The 19,274-nt window shown below is 42.0% G+C and overlaps 1 protein-coding gene across 30 annotated transcripts in view; it reads left to right on the top strand.

The window, feature by feature from the left end:
* The window catches only part of LOC106577623 (receptor-type tyrosine-protein phosphatase delta), a 645,315-nt gene that overhangs the window by 301,648 nt on the left and 324,393 nt on the right, over positions 1-19,274 (top strand). For all 30 annotated transcript variants that reach the window (XM_014155859.2, XM_014155852.2, XM_045701361.1 and 27 more), the window contains exon 8: positions 2,097-2,144. The gene's annotated coding sequence lies outside the window, so the exon portion shown is untranslated. The remainder of the gene's footprint in view (positions 1-2,096; positions 2,145-19,274) is intronic.

Here is a 19,274-nt window from a genome sequence, read left to right as displayed (position 1 = left end):
TCCAGGACACCTACAGTACAGCACGCGATGTCACAGGAAGGCCAAAAAGATCATCAAGGACAACAACCACCTGAGCCACTGCCTGTTCACCCCGCTACCATCCAGAAGATGAGGTCAGTACAGGTGCATCAAAGCTGGGACCGAGAGACTGAAAAAGAGCTTCTATCTCAAGGCCACCAGACTGTTAAACAGCCATCACTAACACAGAGAGGCTGCTGCCTACGTACAGACTCAAATCGTTAGCCACTTTAATAAATGGATCACTAGTCACTTAAAAAAAATGCCACTTTAAAAATGTTTACATATCTTACATTACTCATCTCATATGTAGATACCGTATTTTATACCATCTATTGCATCTTGCCTATGCCGCTCGGCCATCGCTCATCCATATATTTATATGTACATATTCTTATTCCATTCCTTTACATTTGTGTGTATTAGGTAGTTGTTAGATGACTTGTTAGATATTACTGCACTGTCAGAACTAGAAGCACAAGCATTTCGCTACACTCACATTAACATCTGCTAACCATGTGTATTTGACCAATACAATTTGATGTGATTTGATTTGAGGCTACTGTAGAGCTTTATTGCAAAACAGTGTATTTTAGTCAATGATTTGGTGATGTGGATATATTTGGTATAGTTTTATCTAAAAATGATTAACTTTTTTAATGTTGCACTTTACATTTTTATGAAATTCACTGAGGAGGATGGTCCTCCCCTACCTCCTCTGAGGATCCTCCACTGATGTATAGATGTTCAACATTTACAGTATAAACAGTATACAGTATAAAACAGGATATATTTGAGGAAGACAGGCCAAGCATCCATATTTTACATTTCATATTAATCACTGTAATTGCTTACCATTCCAAATTGATGTAACCCTAAGGTTCCCACACACAAAAATATATATTTTTGCTCCAAAAATCACCAAATGAAATGGCATCTCCACTTGAGTTTGTGGCCCAGGAAGTAAATGCCAACAACAGCGTCCATAGATCTACATTTTCCCAACTGTACCACCCAATTCATTCTGCAGTCTATTCCGTCTTTCGCCCTGTGACACATGAAATGATTTATCCCATATCTCAAAGATGTTTTTTCCCTCCTCCGTATTCTCGGAGGTCGTTTGTTTTATTCACTTCTGTTTCTTGGAGCTCCGGTCCGATGTTTTCCCTCAAAGGGCCTGTCTGTTTTTGGCAATGGCCTTACTCTACCCCTTATACATAATGGAAATAGAACCAAAAGCAAACGTGTACCTCCCTATGGTTAGTCAGAGCCCGTCGCGATCCAGGTTTTTCGTGTATTACGGGGCTGAATCACCTGCTGAATTTTAACACATCGGTATCCCATGCATCCGCCTCCAGGGCCTGAATTTTCTCTCTCTAGAGTTTAACAATGAGGTAGAAAACAAAGTTGTACTTCACAGTGAAACTGATTCAGTTCTGTTTGAGTGGCCCTTGGGTTCAGACAGTCTTTTAACACAAATAAAACAAAAACTCAATCAAACTCAATGAATTCTGTCTATTGTTGTCCACCTTCAAGGTTACCTTCCAGCGTTGGCCTGGGCATACCGAAACCATGAATAGGTTGTTGTTGCTGTTTGGAGTGGAATATTATTCTTGTCCTCTGCCCTTCAGACAGCTCAATGCAACAGAAAGGGTGTACCTTCCATGAACTCTGTTTCATCTATTCAATGTTTTACCGTGACTATGACGATGCATTGCTCAGGTTTGGACTTGGTATTGTGTCCCCCTGGTTTGATAAGATTATCAGGGTGTGTTGATTGACTATCTCTTGAGAACTGGCTTTAGTAACTGCAATTAATTATGTGCATTTAATATGTTAGCATCACAGGTGCTATTAACTAACACACTATAAACATGCTATCACAAGCTGATTGAAGCATCTGGAACTGCATACCGTAGTCCTAGTTACATTTTCCTGTTTGGTCCCTGGAGCCCTCGGGTGCTTTAGTCTTCATTAAGAGGAGTTCCTCGTTGATCGATCACTGTCACTGGGGCTGCTCTGTAATTGCGGGCGTCCTTAATCATGACTGACGTCTCATCTTCTTCATTGTCACACAGGTCTCAGGAGAGAGAATGTTCCATGACTTTCACACCTTCAACCTCAAGGTAGGCCTCCGTGCTTTATAGGTCTGTATGTTTCTGTCTGGCAGTTCATATAAAATACTGTGGGTTGGATTCTGTTATACAGTGAGGGAAAAAAGTATTTGATCCCCTGCTGATTTTGTACGTTTGCCCACTGACAAAGAAATGATCAGTCTATAATTTTAATTTGTAGGTTTATTTGAACAGTGAGAGACAGAATAACAACAACAAAAATCCAGAAAAACGCATGTCAAAAATGTTATAAATTGATTTGCATTTTAATGAGGGAAATAAGTATTTGACCCCTCTGCAAAACATGACTTAGTACTTGGTGGCAAACCCCTTGTTGGCAATCACAGAGGTCAGATGTTTCTTGTAGTAGGCCACCAGGTTTGCACACATCTCAGGAGGGTTTTTGTCCCACTCCTCTTTGCAGATCTTCTCCAAGTCATTAAAGTTTCGAGGCTGACATTTGGCAACTCGAACCTTCAGCTCCCTCCACAGATTTTCTATGGGATTAAGGTCTGGAGACTGGCTAGGCCACTCCAGGACCTTAATGTGCTTCTTCTTGAGCCACTCCTTTGTTGCCTTGGCCATGTGTTTTGGGTCATTGTCATGCTGGAATACCCATCCATGACCCATTTTCAATGCCCTGGCTGAGGGAAGGAGGTTCTCACCCAAGATTTGACGGTATATGGCCCCGTCCATCGTCCCTTCGATGCGGTGAAGTTGTCCTGTCCCCTTAGCAGAAAAACACCCCCAAAGCATAATGTTTCCACCTCCATGTTTGACGGTGGGGATGGTGTTCTTGGGGTCATAGGCAGCATTCCTCCTCCTCCAAACACGGCGAGTTGAGTTGATGCCAAAGAGCTCCATTTTGGTCTCATCTGACCACAACACTTTCACCCAGATGTCCTCTGAATCATTCAGATGTTCATTGGCAAACTTCAGACGGGCATGTATATGTGCTTTCTTGAGCAGGGGGACCTTGCGGGTGCTGCAGGATTTCAGTCCTTCACGGCGTAATGTGTTACCAATTGTTTTCTTGGTGACTATGGTCCCAGCTGCATTGAGATCATTGACAAGAGCCTCCTGTGTAGTTCTCGGCTGATTCCTCACCGTTCTCATGATCATTGCAACTCCACGAGGTGAGATCTTGCATGGAGCCCCAGGCCGAGGGAGATTGACAGTTCTTTTGTGTTTCTTCCATTTGCAAATAATCGCTCCAACTGTTGTCGCCTTCTCACCAAGCTGCTTGGCGATGGTCTTGTAGCCCATTCCAGCCTTGTGTAGGTCTACAATCTTGTCCCTGACATCCTTGGAGAGCGCTTTGGTCTTGGCCATGGTGGAGAGTTTGGAATCTGATTGATTGATTGCTTCTGTGGACAGGTGTCTTTTATATAGGTAACAAACTGAGATTAGGAGCACTCCCTTTAAGAGTGTGCTCCTAATCTCAGCTCGTTACCTGTATAAAAGACACCTGGGAGCCAGAAATCTTTCTGATTGAGAGGGGGTGAAATACTTATTTCCCTCATTAAAATGCAAATCAATTTATAACATTTTTGACATGCGTTTTTCAGGATTTTTGTTGTTGGTATTCTGTCTCTCACTGTTCAAATAAACCTACCATTAAAATTATAGACTGATCATTTCTTTGTCAGTGGGCAAACGTACAAAATCAGCAGGGGATCAAATACTTTTTTCCCTCACTGTAGTTGTCTCTCTATCTACTGTCCACAAGGAGGACTGTAGACATTGACACACATCTGCACTCTATCACAGTGCAACTCGCTATGTATACTGGGATGTGAAAACTCATTCTGACAGCCCAAACAATACAGTACAAAACAGACTCAATTTAACTTGTCACATTAATGCAATGTCTTATTTAAAAAATATCCATGTGTGCACTCACCTGTCTGATTCTGAAAAATGGAAGTGCGTTCATTTTGAGTGTAGTGGTTGAAAGTTGTTGTTATAGTAATGACATGTTATTTGAATGAGAATGTTAACTGGCTGAATGATAATATCATAGGTTGCTATTTATACTGCAAATTGAGAAAAAGAAGGTCAATTCTAATTTCTATGAAGAAAAATCAAATTGCATTGAAACTCCCATTCCATTTCCAAACTATGATAAAGTAACACTCATTTGATATAGTTGCCTGCCTGCCAGCCAAATTCATTCTTGTTGCAAAGTTCCACACACATTTGATTTCCTTAGACCTTCTAATTAGCAATTATATGTGAAGCCTTACTCTTGACAAATCCTGAATGTTTCATTTTTATTCACTGGCTTATGAGTTAACATTGAGACTCATCTTATTCATTTTACTACATATTGACAGACACGTCAATGACCTAAAGTACAGGCACATTCTATGACACATAAACATATTGAGTAACCCAATACATCTACAATATGAACTATGCAATGAAGCTGTCTGTGTCAAAAGTACTGTATGTTAGTGCCATGCATGAACTGCTGATGAAACCTCAACAATGACCTAAATTGGTAGCACAAACAACTTCTCCAAGGTGTTGTGTGATATTTCCTTAGGATCTTATTTGACAGCAGTCCTGTGTGTATTAATCATGATATGCTTGAATTAGAGGGTCCTCAAGTGCACGACACCAGGAATCTCAAGAATAAGAATAGATTATTGGATGTCAACAATGTGAAGAATTGTGTTATTTAGTCAATGGATATCCTATATATTGGAATGTCTTGGTTGATTGATATTGGAGTGATTTGCTCCTTAAACTATCCAATAGCAGAATAGTAAGTGTTCAGTGGTGTGAACTATGCACCTTGCATGATATTTGTTGGTTTCCAACTTCTTCATCAGCTTGGGAAGGCTCTAGATTTAAACATTTCCCCATGCACATAGTAAACAAAATATATATGAAAAATATCAGCTGATGTTCCTGCCCTTTTCCATACATTTCCCCCCGCTTCCTTTATGGCTATATAATCTAATATATATCTTTCTGTTTGACTATATAATCTAATATACTGTAAGTATTTCTGTATAGCTAAATAATCTAATGTAAATCTATCGGGATGGCTATATAATCTAATGTAAATCTATCTGTATGGCTATATAATCTAATGTAAGCATATCTGTATGGCTGTATAATCTAATGTAAATATATATGTATGACTAATTTCATGTACTGTAAATCTATCTGTATGGCTATATAATCTAATGTAAATCTATATGTATGGCTATGTAATCTAATGTAAATATATCTGTATGGCAATGTAATCTAATGTAAGTATATCTGTATGGCTATATAGTCTAATGCAAATCTATCTGTATGGCTATCTATTCTAATGTAAGCCTATCTACATGGCTATGTAATCTAATGTAAGTCTATCTGTATGGATATGTAATCTAATATAAGTCTTTCTGTTTCATCTCATTTCATAACACCACTGCACAGAGGCATCCTAATGGCCCCTTTCTCTGGGCTCCGCAATTGGCCCCTACACTATTTATGCAGCGTGACAGGCAAAGCACAATATAATCAGCCTCTGAATGTGTATTTCATGAAGGGCATCAACATTCATCTATTCAACCATCTCCCCACACACGATACACTCTGGTGTGGGCACATACACACGCCGCAACCCCATAGCCTCGTTTTGATCAATTTCGCTCCCTCAAATCTTTCTGCATCTAAATGCTAGCCGACTGTGCTTGCTCCCCACAATCCGCCTCTGAAGAATGACCCCTCCGCAGCCAATCCATGTGGCACGGCGCTTTTTAGACGCTCACACACTGTAATTGACACATTGTAGCAAATGGGCTTATTTTCACGTCACATCAAAGGAACATTACGATGAAATATGGGCATTTTCTATATATTTATTATAGTGCCCCTCCTCCTTTCTCTACCCCTGAAAGGTCGTTTGCAACGACACTAAGACGGAATCTGGATTCCAATTGTTCATGTGTCGGGCTAAGTCGCCCCCCTGTGAAAATTCTATGTGAAATTGGAGGCTGATACTAACGTTCGCACCCAACAGTGTCATACTCTGATGTGTATGGCTATTGAGTCCATGGTCATTTGTATGGATAAGGGCAGTGTTTCCCAACTCCGGTCCTCGAGTACCCCCAACAGCACGCATTTTTGTTGTAGCCCCGGACAAAAACACCTGATTCAACTTGTCAAAGGCTTGATGATTAGTAGAAAAGTAGAATCAGGTGCTTGTCCTGGGCCACAACAAACATGCACTATATCTACAAAAGTATGTGGACACCGCTTCAAATTAGTGGATTCAGCTATTTCAGCTACACCCATTGCTGACAGCTGTATAAAATCGAGCACACCGCCATGCAATCTCCATAGACAAACATTGGCAGTAGAATGGCCTTATTGAAGAGCTCACTGAATCTCAACGTGGCACCGTCATAGGATGCCGCCTTTCCAACAAATCAAATTTCTGCCCTGCTAGAGCTGCCCCGGTCAATTATAAGTGCTGTTATTGTGAAGTGGAAACATCTAAGAGCAACAAAGGCTCAGCAGCAAAGTGGTAGGCCACACAAGCTCACAGAACGGGACCGCCGAGTGCTGAAGCACGTAAAAATTCTCTGTCCTTGGTTGCAACATTCACGACCGAGTTCCAAACTTCTTCTGGATGCAAGTCAGCACAATAACTGTTCGTCAGGAGCTTCATGAAATGAGTTTCCATGCTCAATGCCAAACGTCGGCTGGAGTGGTGTAAAGCTCACCACCATTGAATTCTGAAGCAGTGATGAATCACGCTTCACCATCTGGCAGTCTGACGGACAAATCTGGGTTTGGCGGTTGCCAGGAAGCTACCTGCACCAATACTTAGTGCCAACTGTAAAGTTTGGTGGAGGAGGAATAATGGTCCAGGGCTGTTTTCATGGTTCGGGCTAGGCCCCTTAATTCCAGTGAAGGGAAATCTTAACACTACAGCATACAATGACATTCTAGACGATTCTGTGCTTCCAACTTTGTGGCAACAGTTTGGGGAAGGCCCTTTCCTGTTTCAGCATGACAATGCCCCGTGCACAAAGCGAGGTCCATACAGAAATGGTTTGTCGAGATCAATATGGAAGAAATTGACTGTCCTTCACAGAGCCCTGACCTCAACCCCATCGAACACTTTTGGGATGAATTGGAACACCGACTGCGAGCCCGGCCTAATTGCCCAACATCAGTGCCCGACCTCACTAATGCTCTTGTGGCTTGCTTCCAGCAAGTCCCTGCAGCAATGTTCCAACATCTAGTGGAAAGCCTTCCCAGAAGAGTGGAGGCTGTTATAGCAGCAAAGGGAGGACCAAATCCATATTAATGCCCATGATTTTGGAATGAGATGTTCGACGATCAGGTGTCCACATACTTTAGGTCATGTGGAGTTTGTACTGTTGGGGGTACTCGAGGACAGGAGTTGGGAAACACTGGATTAATTAATGATATTTTAAAAGGTCCATTTCACTCTCTCTGGGGCCTTGATTTTGTGGCCACACTCCGATTACAAGGCAAAATGGTTAATGAACTGAATGACGATGGCTTAGAGGGTAGTGTGTTTATAAAAAATCAATGATACTCTTAACCCTCATGAAATCATAACGTTTATATCAATATCAATGGCTATTGTCCCGTGACATGATTTAATCATGAAGCAATTTTATGATAATTTACTCCTTGATTACTATTAATATTTGATTAATTAATCTTTCCCATGCATAATACTGAAGGAAATAGAGTGACACATTGAAAGAGTGTGGCATTTTTACCAGAAATCTTTCACCCCAAATGTAAGTAATTTTCAGCAAAAACCTCCAACAAATCCTAAAATACAACTTGACCCCCACAGAAGCCACACTTCTATCAGTTAACATCACTTAAATGAGAGCACCTGAGAGCCCCCTGTTTTGATTTAGGTCTCACAGGAAAATGCTAAATGTCTTTCTTGGTGTCCCACTATTGATCTTTCCCATTGCTCTTAACATCTGTAATTGATACAGTCGTGAGTGTTGACGATCCATATCCCCATTGCGTTTTCGAGGAAGAATGTGATACTGTGCGATAGGAAGAGAGGGGCCCAGTTTCAAGGAACACAACAGTTAGTGTTTCCTCCCCCTTTCCGCTTTGAAATCTCTTTCCTCTCTGGGAGGGGACAGGCATCTGAGGGCTGTCAGCTACTGCCTCCATCAACACAAAGGCTAAGATCTCAACCAGCCCTGGGGGAGACTAGCGTCACTTTAACAGGCCTTATAACATGTCAATTTACACATCGCCCACTAAGTCCACTACTGCCAAGAGCTTACACTGTAGACACTAACACACTGTGTGGTATAAGCGCTACCACACACGCAACACAACATGGATTACATTTGTGCTGGAACACATGGATTGTAGAATGACTGAAAAAGGCAATGCTCATTGATTCCATTTCCACGCAGCTTGGTTGAGATCATTTCCGAGCAGCTGGCTATGTACCGGTCACAAATCCATTTTTTATTTATTTATTATCTTTACCCCTACTGTCAGTTGACTGGCACATTTTCATAATGAAATATTCTGACACAATAGACCCACTGGAGTGTATTATAATTTATACCATTGAAAAGAGTGATAGTCATCCCTTACCCACGTGAATGTAGAATTAAACAGAATAAAGGAACCTCATTGCGTCTTAGATGCACGTTGATGAAATAGTATAACATATGATCTGAAGATATCATTAACTGGGTTCTCTATTCTCAAAATGTCTGTAATATATACTAACAGATCATGGTGAATTTCAATGGAAAAGTACATGCCACAATCATTCCAATACTGTTACACATTCATTCATATGCATTTTTTTTTTTACTAGAGGAGAAATCCACTCTGAGCTTTGATCATTGGTATTTCTGCTGGCAGTACAGGGGGCAGGGCGGCATGGTTAGAATGCTGAACTCCCCCTGCTACAGTTGATGATTGTTTCATTTAACATTGACAAGCCGTTCAGAGGGAAGCTGCCAGCCTAACACACAAACAGGTGCATAATGAGGGCTGGTGTGGACCTATCATTGTCAGCCATGATATAACAGCATGCATGTCTTTCTAGGTAGAATATCAAATATTATATTACCAGGAAGAGGAAGTCATTGTAGAATCAGAGTCTGCAGCCTCAGGCAGACTGGGACCAAAAATCAGCCCTGGCATTTATAACAAACGCCCGTGTTTTTCCTGAAATGCCAGATGGCCAGTCCACCCCTGCATACAGTATAGTGATAGGCATTGTCCACAATGCTGATGATTTTGAAATGTTAACGTGAAATATAACACAGACTGAGGAAACATGACAGCGTGCATATATAACAGCTTCTTATTTGTACATGTCAGCTTACCGCCACATCAGCCTCCAGAGAATCCTCTAATGACAAATGCGTTTTAAATGTAAAATGTAATCAGTAGGATCACCACATGCAATCAGCTCTTCTTCATTGCACCTGCGCGAACCCCTTGCAAATGTAAGTGCATTCAATGGGAGAATTATTGCTGGCAGCTTATCAAAGCAAGATTGCGTGTTGACTTTGATTAACGTCTGTTTGGCGAAGGCTTGATAACGTCAAAGTTCAAAATGATCTCCTCTCCAAACAGCTATTATGTGAAATTCTATAAATATTTAACTTGAGGGTTCGTTATTTGTCTTTCTTTAGGCCAAGGAATTATTTCATAGACATTCATGGTTTAGAGCTTGATTTTCAGAAATACGTTTAGAATTAGATTAAATAGTAATATACAGTATGTGATACTAGTAATATATATATATATATATATAATATTATTATTATTATTATATAGATTTTTTTAATAATTACACAAGGAAGGGGTAACATTAAAGTATTAGAACATGAAGGACAAACAATACAGCATCAAGACACTATCAAACATGTATCAGTCTTTCCACAACATAGCCATCCTTATGTGTGAGGGTGCATGTGCAGGATAGTGATATAAAATCTATGTCATAGTTTCCTTTTTCATGATCACAATCTTGTGAAACCCGAACCCTCCAAGATCCCCCCCACAGTTCCCCAACAGCTGTCCCTCAACCATTCGAGACCCCTACCACAGTCCCCCCCGGAAGAAAAAAATTAAAAATACAATTAATTCCATTCCCCACCCCCAAGAACCCCCCAATGCACCAACAACCAAGAGAATGAACTAAAGAGAAAAAAGTAAAAGACAGAAGAAAACAGCAAACAACAATGCACATTTTTTATTTATTTTGAAATAATACATTTAATACAAAGGACATCAAGGACAACTGAAATCATAACAGCAATGCCTACTCTATATGTTTGTGTGCATGGCTGGCACTATTACATGTATGTGTGTGTTCTTGTATGTGTTTATTTGAGTGAGAGTGTGTGTATATGCATGTGTACAAACACCTGCACGGCATCAGCCTCAGGCAAACCGGCATTAGTTGTAAAAACACTGCCACTTAGTGTCATTCAAATGTACTTTTATTATGTTTTATTTGGACTTTTTCCCCCCTTTATCTTTTGACCATCATTCTCTCTCTCGTACAGCAACTCCACTCCCACTTGTCTCCAATTCCACATACCAACCCTCAGCTTCCCTCAGCCCATCCCATCTATCTCTGCTGGCCACCCACTTCGTGTTTCTACGCAACACATATTTTTCAACTATGCTATGATGTTTAACGTACAATTTCAATCTATCTAATCGAATCGAATCTACAGATTGCGTGTTGAAGATAAATACTTTTACTAAGAGTATTAGTATATTAGTAATTGACTGACCCGGTCTCTCCAGATCTCCTAACACTAGTATTACTAGGGTCCATTTTAGATCAATGCTATGCATTTTCAGCCATTCCTGAACCTGAGACCAGAAACGGGCTACCTGAGGGCAATACCAAAATAAATGGTCTATTGATTCTGTATCCTCAAAACAAAATCTGCAGAGCTTCGATGATTTTATGCCCCAAATATTCAACATTTTGTTGGTGGCAAGAATTCTATATAGTAATTTTGGCTGAAAAGCACGAAGTCTTGAATCTTGCGTTGTTTTATATATCAACTCATACACCCTGTACCATGGAATCGGTACATCAAAAATCTCTTCCCAACTATTTTGCAATCTGTGTGGCACAGTTGTGTAATGGTCGTCATATATAGTGGACCAAGGCGCAGCGGGTTGAGTGCTCATTTTAAACTTTATTTGAGACACGTAACAACAAAACAAGAAAACGAACTAACGCACAGTATTACAGGCTAAACACAGCAGTGCAAAAACAACTTCCCACAAAGGACAGGTGAAAACAGGGCTACCTAAGTATGACTCCCAATCAGCAACAACAATGCACAGCTAGCTGTTCCTGATTGAGAGCCATACCAGGCCAACACAAAGAAATACACAACATAGACAGAGCATAGAAATACAAAACATAGAATATAACCAAAAACCCTGGAATACTCTAAACAAACACCCCTCTAGATAAACACATATCCCAACAAACCCCGAACCACATAAAACAACACCCTCTGCCTCGTCCTACCCTATAGCAATAACCCCTTTACTGGTCAGGACGTGACAGTACCCAAAGGTGCATACCCCGGATGCACCTCACACAAAAAATAAACACAAAAATAAACCCCCCAAACTAAAGGGAGGGTGGCTACTGTCACCGACGGTTCCCGTGCTACACCCCCCCTCCCCAATCCTCCTACATTGGAGGTGGCTCAGGCTCTGGCCTTAGTCCCCCACCTAACCTGTCCACCCCCTCTGAATACCTTGGGCTGAAGCGCGTCGCTGTAGACCTCGGGCTGAAGCGCTTCGCTGTAGACCTCGGGCTGAAGGGCGACTCTGGGAGCTCCGGACTGTAGGGCGACTCTGGGAGCTCCGGACTGTAGGGCGACTCTGGGAGCTCCGGACTGTAGGGCGACTCTCTCGGCTCCGGACTGTAGGCCGTCTCTCTCGGTTCCGGACTGTAGGCCATCTCACTCGGTTCCGGACTGTAGGCCGTCTCACTCGGTCCCGGACTGTAGGCCGTCTCTCTCGGCTCCGGACTGTAGGCCGTCTCTCTCGGTTCCGGACTGTGGGCCATCTCTCTCGGTTCCGGACTGTGGGCCGTCTCTCTACGGGGCACTGTCGCCAGAAGCTCTAGACAGGCCACTGTCGCCGGACACTCTGGATGAGGCACTGTCGCCGGACACTCTGGACGGGGCACTGTTGCCGGACACTCTGGACGAGGCACTGTCACCGGACACTCTGGAAGGGGCACTGTTGCCGGACACTCTGGACGAGGACTGCGCACTGAAAGCCTGGTGCGTGGTGCTGGCTTTGGAAGTGCCAGACTGGAAACACGCACCTCAGGGCTAGTGCGAGGAGCAGGAGTAGGACGAGCTGGACTGGGCTGACGCACTGGAGGCCTGGTGCGTGGGGCTGGTACTGAAGGTACCAGACTGGAGACACGCACCCCAAGGCTAGTGCGAGGAGCGGGAACAGGACGTGCTGAACTGGGCTTACGCACTGGAGGCCTGGTGCGTGGTGCTGGTAGTGGAGGTACCAGACTGGAGACATGCACCCCAAGGCTAGTGCGAGGAGCGGGAACAGGACATCCTGGACTGGGCTGATGCACTGAAGGCCTGGTGCGTGGTGTTGGCTTTGGAGACGCCAGACTGGATACACACACCTCAGGGCTAGTGCGAGGAGTGGGAACAGGATACACTGGGCCGTGAAGGCGCACTGGCGGTCTCGAGCGCAGTACTGGCACCACCCCTACTGGCTGGATGCCCGCTTCCCCCTGGCAAATGCGGGATGCTGGCACCGCGCACACCGGCCTGTGCATGCACGGCCTCTACGCCGTGCGCATCACCCCATAGCACGGGGCCTGACCAGTAACATGCTGCCTCCGGTAAGCACGGGGAGTTGGCTTGGGGCTTAACCCTGGCCCAGCCAAACTACCCGTGTGCCCCCCCAATTTTTTTTAATTGGGGCTGCCTCTCAGGCTTCCATGCCAGTCGTGTTCCAATATAACAGTCCCGGTCTTCTCCAGCCTTCCTCCATGGTCCCTCTTCGGCTAAAATCTCCCAAGTCCACGACTCAAAATAACTCCTTTCTAGCTCCTTACCCCGCTGCTTGGTCCGTTGGGGTGGGAAGTTCTGTAACGGTCGTCGTATATAGTGGACCAAGGTGCAGCGGGTTGAGTGCTCATTTTAAACTTTATTTGAGACACGTAACAACAAAACAAGAAAACAAACGAACACACAGTATTACAGGCTAAACACAGCAGTGCAAAAACAACTTCCCACAAAGGACAGGTGAAAACAGGGCTACCTAAGTATGACTCCCAATCAGCAACAATGATGTACAGCTAGCTGTTCCTGATTGAGAGCCATACCAGGCCAACACAAAGAAATACACAACATAGACAGAGCATAGAAATACAAAACATAGAACAGAACCAAAAACCCCGGGATACTCTAAACAAACACCCCTCTACATAAACACATATCCCAACAAACCCCAAACCACATAAAACAAACACCCCCCTGCCACGTCCTGACCAAACTACAATAACAAATAACCCCTTTACTGGTCAGGACGTGACAAGTTGTCAACATCCTGGTCCTCAAATGAAACTGGTATACTTTCCTTTTTATGCTATTTTTATTCCTCCGCCAGTTTTGATCCTTTATATTGGGCAGACAGACCAGTTCCCTACCTCCTCCCGCTGCCACCCGCCTTCTCCATTTTTGGGGCAATGCTGTAATCAATTGGTTGTACTCTTGGATTGAGCAGACCTTCCGGTACAATTCTGATAACTCCATGAAGGACATAACTCTATCATTAAAATGTACAATATCATTTAAGAACAAAATACCCTTTTCAAACATCTTTCCCATAAATACAGGTATTTTATCAACCAGCACATTTGAGTTCAGCCATAATATTTGTTGTAATATTTGTTCTATCTTTTCAGCGGGATGAAATTGAAATTGTAGCCAGCTCTGCAATGCTTGTTCGAAAAAGACAGATACTTTGAAAAAAGTAATTGAAAATGACACATGGCAATCTGCACAAAGGCAAAAAGGCCATTGTTAAACAATGGATTAGCTTTTCTTATTAATCTACTTGAGAACCATTTAGGGTTCAAATAAAACTTTTGAATTAGTGAAGCTTTTAGAGAGAGGTTTAGTGCTTTTATATTTAATAATCTCAACCCACCCTATTCATATTCATTATATAGATAGGCTCGTTTTATTTTGTCTGGTTTAGCTTCCCAGATAAAGCAAAATATTTTTGAAAAACGAATCATCAGGAGTAGGCAGCCGCATAAGTAAGTGAGTAAACTGAGATATGACTAAGGAGTTAATCAGGGCAATTTTTCCATAAATAGACAGGTATTTACCTCTCCATGGTTGCAGGATCTTGTCTATTTTTACAAGTTTTCTATTGAAATTCATTGTGGAGAGCTTATTTATATATTTTGTGATATAAATACTGAGTATGTCTACTTCACCATTAGCCCATTTTATAGGTAAGCTGCAAGGTAATGTAAAAGTAGTATTTTTTAAGGATCCAATACGTAATATTGTGCACTTATCATTATTAGGTTTTAGTCCAGAGCGTACAGAAAAGTTATCTAGATCTTTAATGAGACATTGCAGGGATCTAGCTTGCGGACTTAACATAAAACTTGAGTCATCGGCATACATGGACACCTTTGTTTTTAATCCTTGGATTTCTAATCTAATGTTGTTATTGGATCTGATTTTAATAGCTTGCATTTCGATGGCCATAATGAATAGATATGGTGGCAGCGGACACCCTTGTTTAACTCCTCTTGACAATTCAAAACTCTCTGAGAAGTAGCTGTTATTTACTATTTTACACCTGGAGTTGCTATACATTATTTTTTACCCATTTTATAAGAGAATTACCGAAATTGAAAAAAATACAGGCATTTATAAATAAAATCCAATCTTACTTTATCAAATGCCTTTTCAAAATCTGTTATAAATACCATTCCTGGCTTCTTATATGTTTCATGATGTTCTATTATTTCTAGTAGTTGTCGTATATTATCTCCAATGTATCGTCCATGTAAAAAACCTATCTGATCAGGATGAGCAATACCTGGTAAAACCCTTTTAATTCTGAGTGCTATGCATTTTGCTAGTATTTTTGCATCACACATTGAAGTGTAAGGGGCCTCCAGTTTTTTAGATAGACCGGGTCTTTATATTTGCCATCTGGGTCTTGTTTTAATAATAGAGAAATCAGACCTTCCTGCTGATATTCCCGACAGACCACCATTTATATAGGAGTAGTTAAAACAATCTAACAATGGAACTTTTAGTATATCAAAAAGTTCTTCCTCTGTAATTTGGCCTTCGCAAAGATCTTTCTGTACATTTGTTAATTTTCACGGTGGCTAGGAAAAACTCCATAGAAAGGCCAAAACCTAGGAAGAAACCTAGAGAGGAACCAGGCTATGAGGGGTGGCCAGTCCTCTTCTGGGTGTACCGGGTGGAGATTATAACAGAACATGGCCAAGATGTTCAAATGTTCATAAATGACCAGCATAGTCAAATAATAATAATCACAGTAGTTGTCGAGGGTGCAACCGGTCAGCACCTCAGGAGTAAATGTCAGTTGGCTTTTCATAGCCGATCATTGAGAGTATCTCTACCGCTCCTGCTGTCTCTAGAGAGTTGAAAACAGCAGGTCTGCGACAGGTAGCACGTCCAGTGAACAGGTCAGGGTTCTATAGCCGCAGGCAGAACAGTTGAAACTGGAGCAGCAGCACGGCCAGGTGGACCAGCACATGCCAGGTAGTCCTGAGGCATGGTCCTAGGGCTCAGGTCCTCCGAGAGAGAGAGAAAGAAAGAAAGAACGAGAGAAAGAGAGAATTAGAGAGAGCATACTTAAATTCACACAGGACACCGGATAAGACAGGAGAAATACTCCAGATATAACAGACTGACCCTAGCCCCCTGACACATAAACTACTGCAGCATAAATACTGGAGGCTGAGACAGGAGGGGTCAGGAGACACTGCGGCCCCATCGAATGATACCCCCGGACAGGGCCAAACAGGCAGGATATAACCCCACCCACTTTGCCAAAGCACAGCCCCCACACCACTAGAGGGATTTCTTCAACCACCAACTTACCATCCTGAGACAAGGCCGGGTATAGCCCACAAAGATCTCCACCACGGCACAACCCAAGGGGGGGCACCAACCCAGACAGGAAGACCACGTTAGTGACTCAACCCACTCAAGTGACGCACCCCTCCTAGGGACGGCATGGAAGAGCATCAGTAAGCCAGTGACTCAGCCCCTGTAATAGTGTTAGAGGCAGAGAATCCCAGTGGAGAGAGGGTTACCGGCCAGGCAGAGACAGCAAGGGCAGTTCGTTGCTCCAGTGCCTTTCCGTTCACCTTCATACTCCTGGGCCAGACTACACTCAATCATAGGACCTACTGAAGAGATGAGATGAAAATAATTTTGTCTTAGTTAAAAAATAAGGTGTCCTCCAGTAAACTTTGATTAAATTTCCAATATCCCCATCCACATGGAAAATCTACTAGAGTTATGTGAATGCCAATTAGATGATGATCCGATCGCATTCTGTCTCCTATTAAAACTTTTTTAACCTTTGATGCAAGAGAGAAAGAGACAAGAAAGTAGTCAAGACGACTAGCTTGATTAACTCTCCTCCATGTATATCTCACTAGGTCGGGGTTTTTTTGTCTCCAAATATCCACTATTTCTGATGTGTCAATAATATTTGTGATTTCCTTAAGGGCACGGTGATGATAGTTTGTAGAGTGATTACCTTTACGGTCCATTGAGGTACTTAACACTGTGTTATAGTCTCCTACCATTATGATTAGATCATTTGTTGCCTGTAAATGTTTTAGAAGAATTGTGGATCATCCTGATTTGGACATATAGATTAATGAGCCAAATCTCTTTTTTGTCTACTGTCATATTCAAAAGGATCCACCTTCCTTGCGAATCATTCCTGATTATTTGCACATTCAGATCGAAATGTTTGTTAATTAATAACATCACACGCTTTGAGTTCCTTTGTCCATGACAGAATCATTTTTCACCACCCCATTCCTTTTTCCACGCAACTTTATCTAAGGATGTAGAGTGAGTTTCCTGTAAACAGTATATGTTATATTCCTTTTCTTTTAGCCACGTAAAGACTGATCCTCTTTTTTTATAATCTGCTAAACCATTACAATTATAACTGGCTATACTTATTTCACCCCTTACCATAACTAGATACTATTCTCAGTCTAAATTGACCATAATTAGTGCTTGTAAAGTTACTGCCATCAGAGGTATTATGACGGTCAAAATTAGAGCTTTCAAATGTCTGACATTTAGAATTCAAGAAATAGGTTCTAGCAACAACAACAAAAATATTCCCTTGCCTGTTTGCCTGTGAGCCAATGCTACAGATGTTAGAAAATTTAGATAAATGATGTGTGTAACAAATCTGAGTAGGTTGATGTGTATGATATTGGGTATGATATAATGAGAGAGTGTATGATGTCTGTATAAGAGTAAGACTATAATGTGGGATGTCCAAATAAATAATAACTCTGCCAATTTGCATGTTTGAGTGTCTATGTGTGTAACATGTAGTGCGAATACCCTTAATATTCATAAGGGTAATCCATATTGTATCACCATCATAGTTGCATCATAATTACCTTTAACATAATTGAAAAACACTTCCCAGCATTTCCATAGCAATTGACGTTTCACATGATCATGAAAGAGACCTTGCATTACTCTAGAGACGGCTTCACTACAGTACAAATGTATTCCGTACAATATGTTATTATTCCCCAATGCCCCTGTTTTGATATCTTCCCCTTGCTTGTTGTAAACATATATAAACTTGTAAACAAATACATAAAAAAGATAGACAAACAATAAACACATTAAATTATAAAACAGTTCTCGACAATAGAGAGAGCGAGAGAATTTAAGAGAAAAGAGAGAGTGAGAGAAGAGAGCGAGATCAGGTGTGTGGGTGTATGTAAAAGTCTGTATGTGTAAGCAAGCATGTAGTTGAGTACGTGTGTGTTCATATCCACTTCATAATGTTCAGATATTTTAAACAGTTCCCATACCTTCTTTTTTTCGTAACCTGAAGTCCCTGTAGAATTTAGTACAGCCACGGTGTTATGGAGCTGTCTCGGAATAGCTGTCCATCTATAAGGAGTTTGTCCACAATGATAAAGGCATGCCTACCATCCATCCTTTGTTGTCTTTGTACCGGATACAGTCTCTTACGGTGTTTGTTTATCTACTTATCTCCTTGGTCATTGAGACAGAATTTGATCCCTTTAAGCTCCCTTCCTCTGCTTTTGATCAGCTCCTTTTGTTGGTAGTGTTCAAATTTTGCGATGATCGGTCGGGGACCCTTGGTCTTGTCGCTCCGAGCTCCAAGTCTGTGTACTCGGTAGAAAGCCTCCTTGTTTCCAGTCTCTATAGGAAGTTTCAATGCGGATTTCATGAATTCTCTGATCGCGCCCTCTGGATTATTGGATGCGTCCTCAGGAATACCAGAAAAAAATAGATTTTCTCGCATGCTACGACTTTGTATGTCTAGTAGCCTTATCACCTTCATCCTTCATCACCCTGTTTTCCCTGAGTAGACAATCCATGTTAGAATCGTGTATTTTTACCTTAGCTGTGAGTGTCTTGTTTTCTCTTTGGAGCTTGAAAATTTTACTCTGGCTGAACTCCAAACTCCCCCTCAGCCCTGCTACCTCCCCACACAACTTTTCCATTGTTGCATGGATTCCAGCCAGAGCACTAGCCTCTACCTCAATGGTAAGTAAATTGTCCGTGTCAGTAGATTAATCTGTTTTAGTTTTTTTTGTCGGGTTAAAGTTATGTTGTGAGGCGGTCAGATCTTTCCACGAAGGAGTATGTTGTTCCTCCATAGCGTAAAGCTGTTGGTACTCATCGATTTCCCTCAGGATCTGCTTGGTATCCAGATTGGCTCTATTCTGCAACCAGTTGTTTTACGAAAAGTTAGCAATGAGTCTTTCCCACGACGACGACAGGTGTCTGTAGTACAGCCAGCTAGCACTCGCAGAATCCATGCAAA

The sequence above is a fragment of the Salmo salar genome, chromosome ssa18 (assembly GCF_905237065.1).
Source record: "Salmo salar chromosome ssa18, Ssal_v3.1, whole genome shotgun sequence".
In the NCBI taxonomy this organism is placed as follows: domain Eukaryota; kingdom Metazoa; phylum Chordata; class Actinopteri; order Salmoniformes; family Salmonidae; genus Salmo; species Salmo salar.
This window is presented reverse-complemented; position numbering and strand designations above follow the sequence as displayed.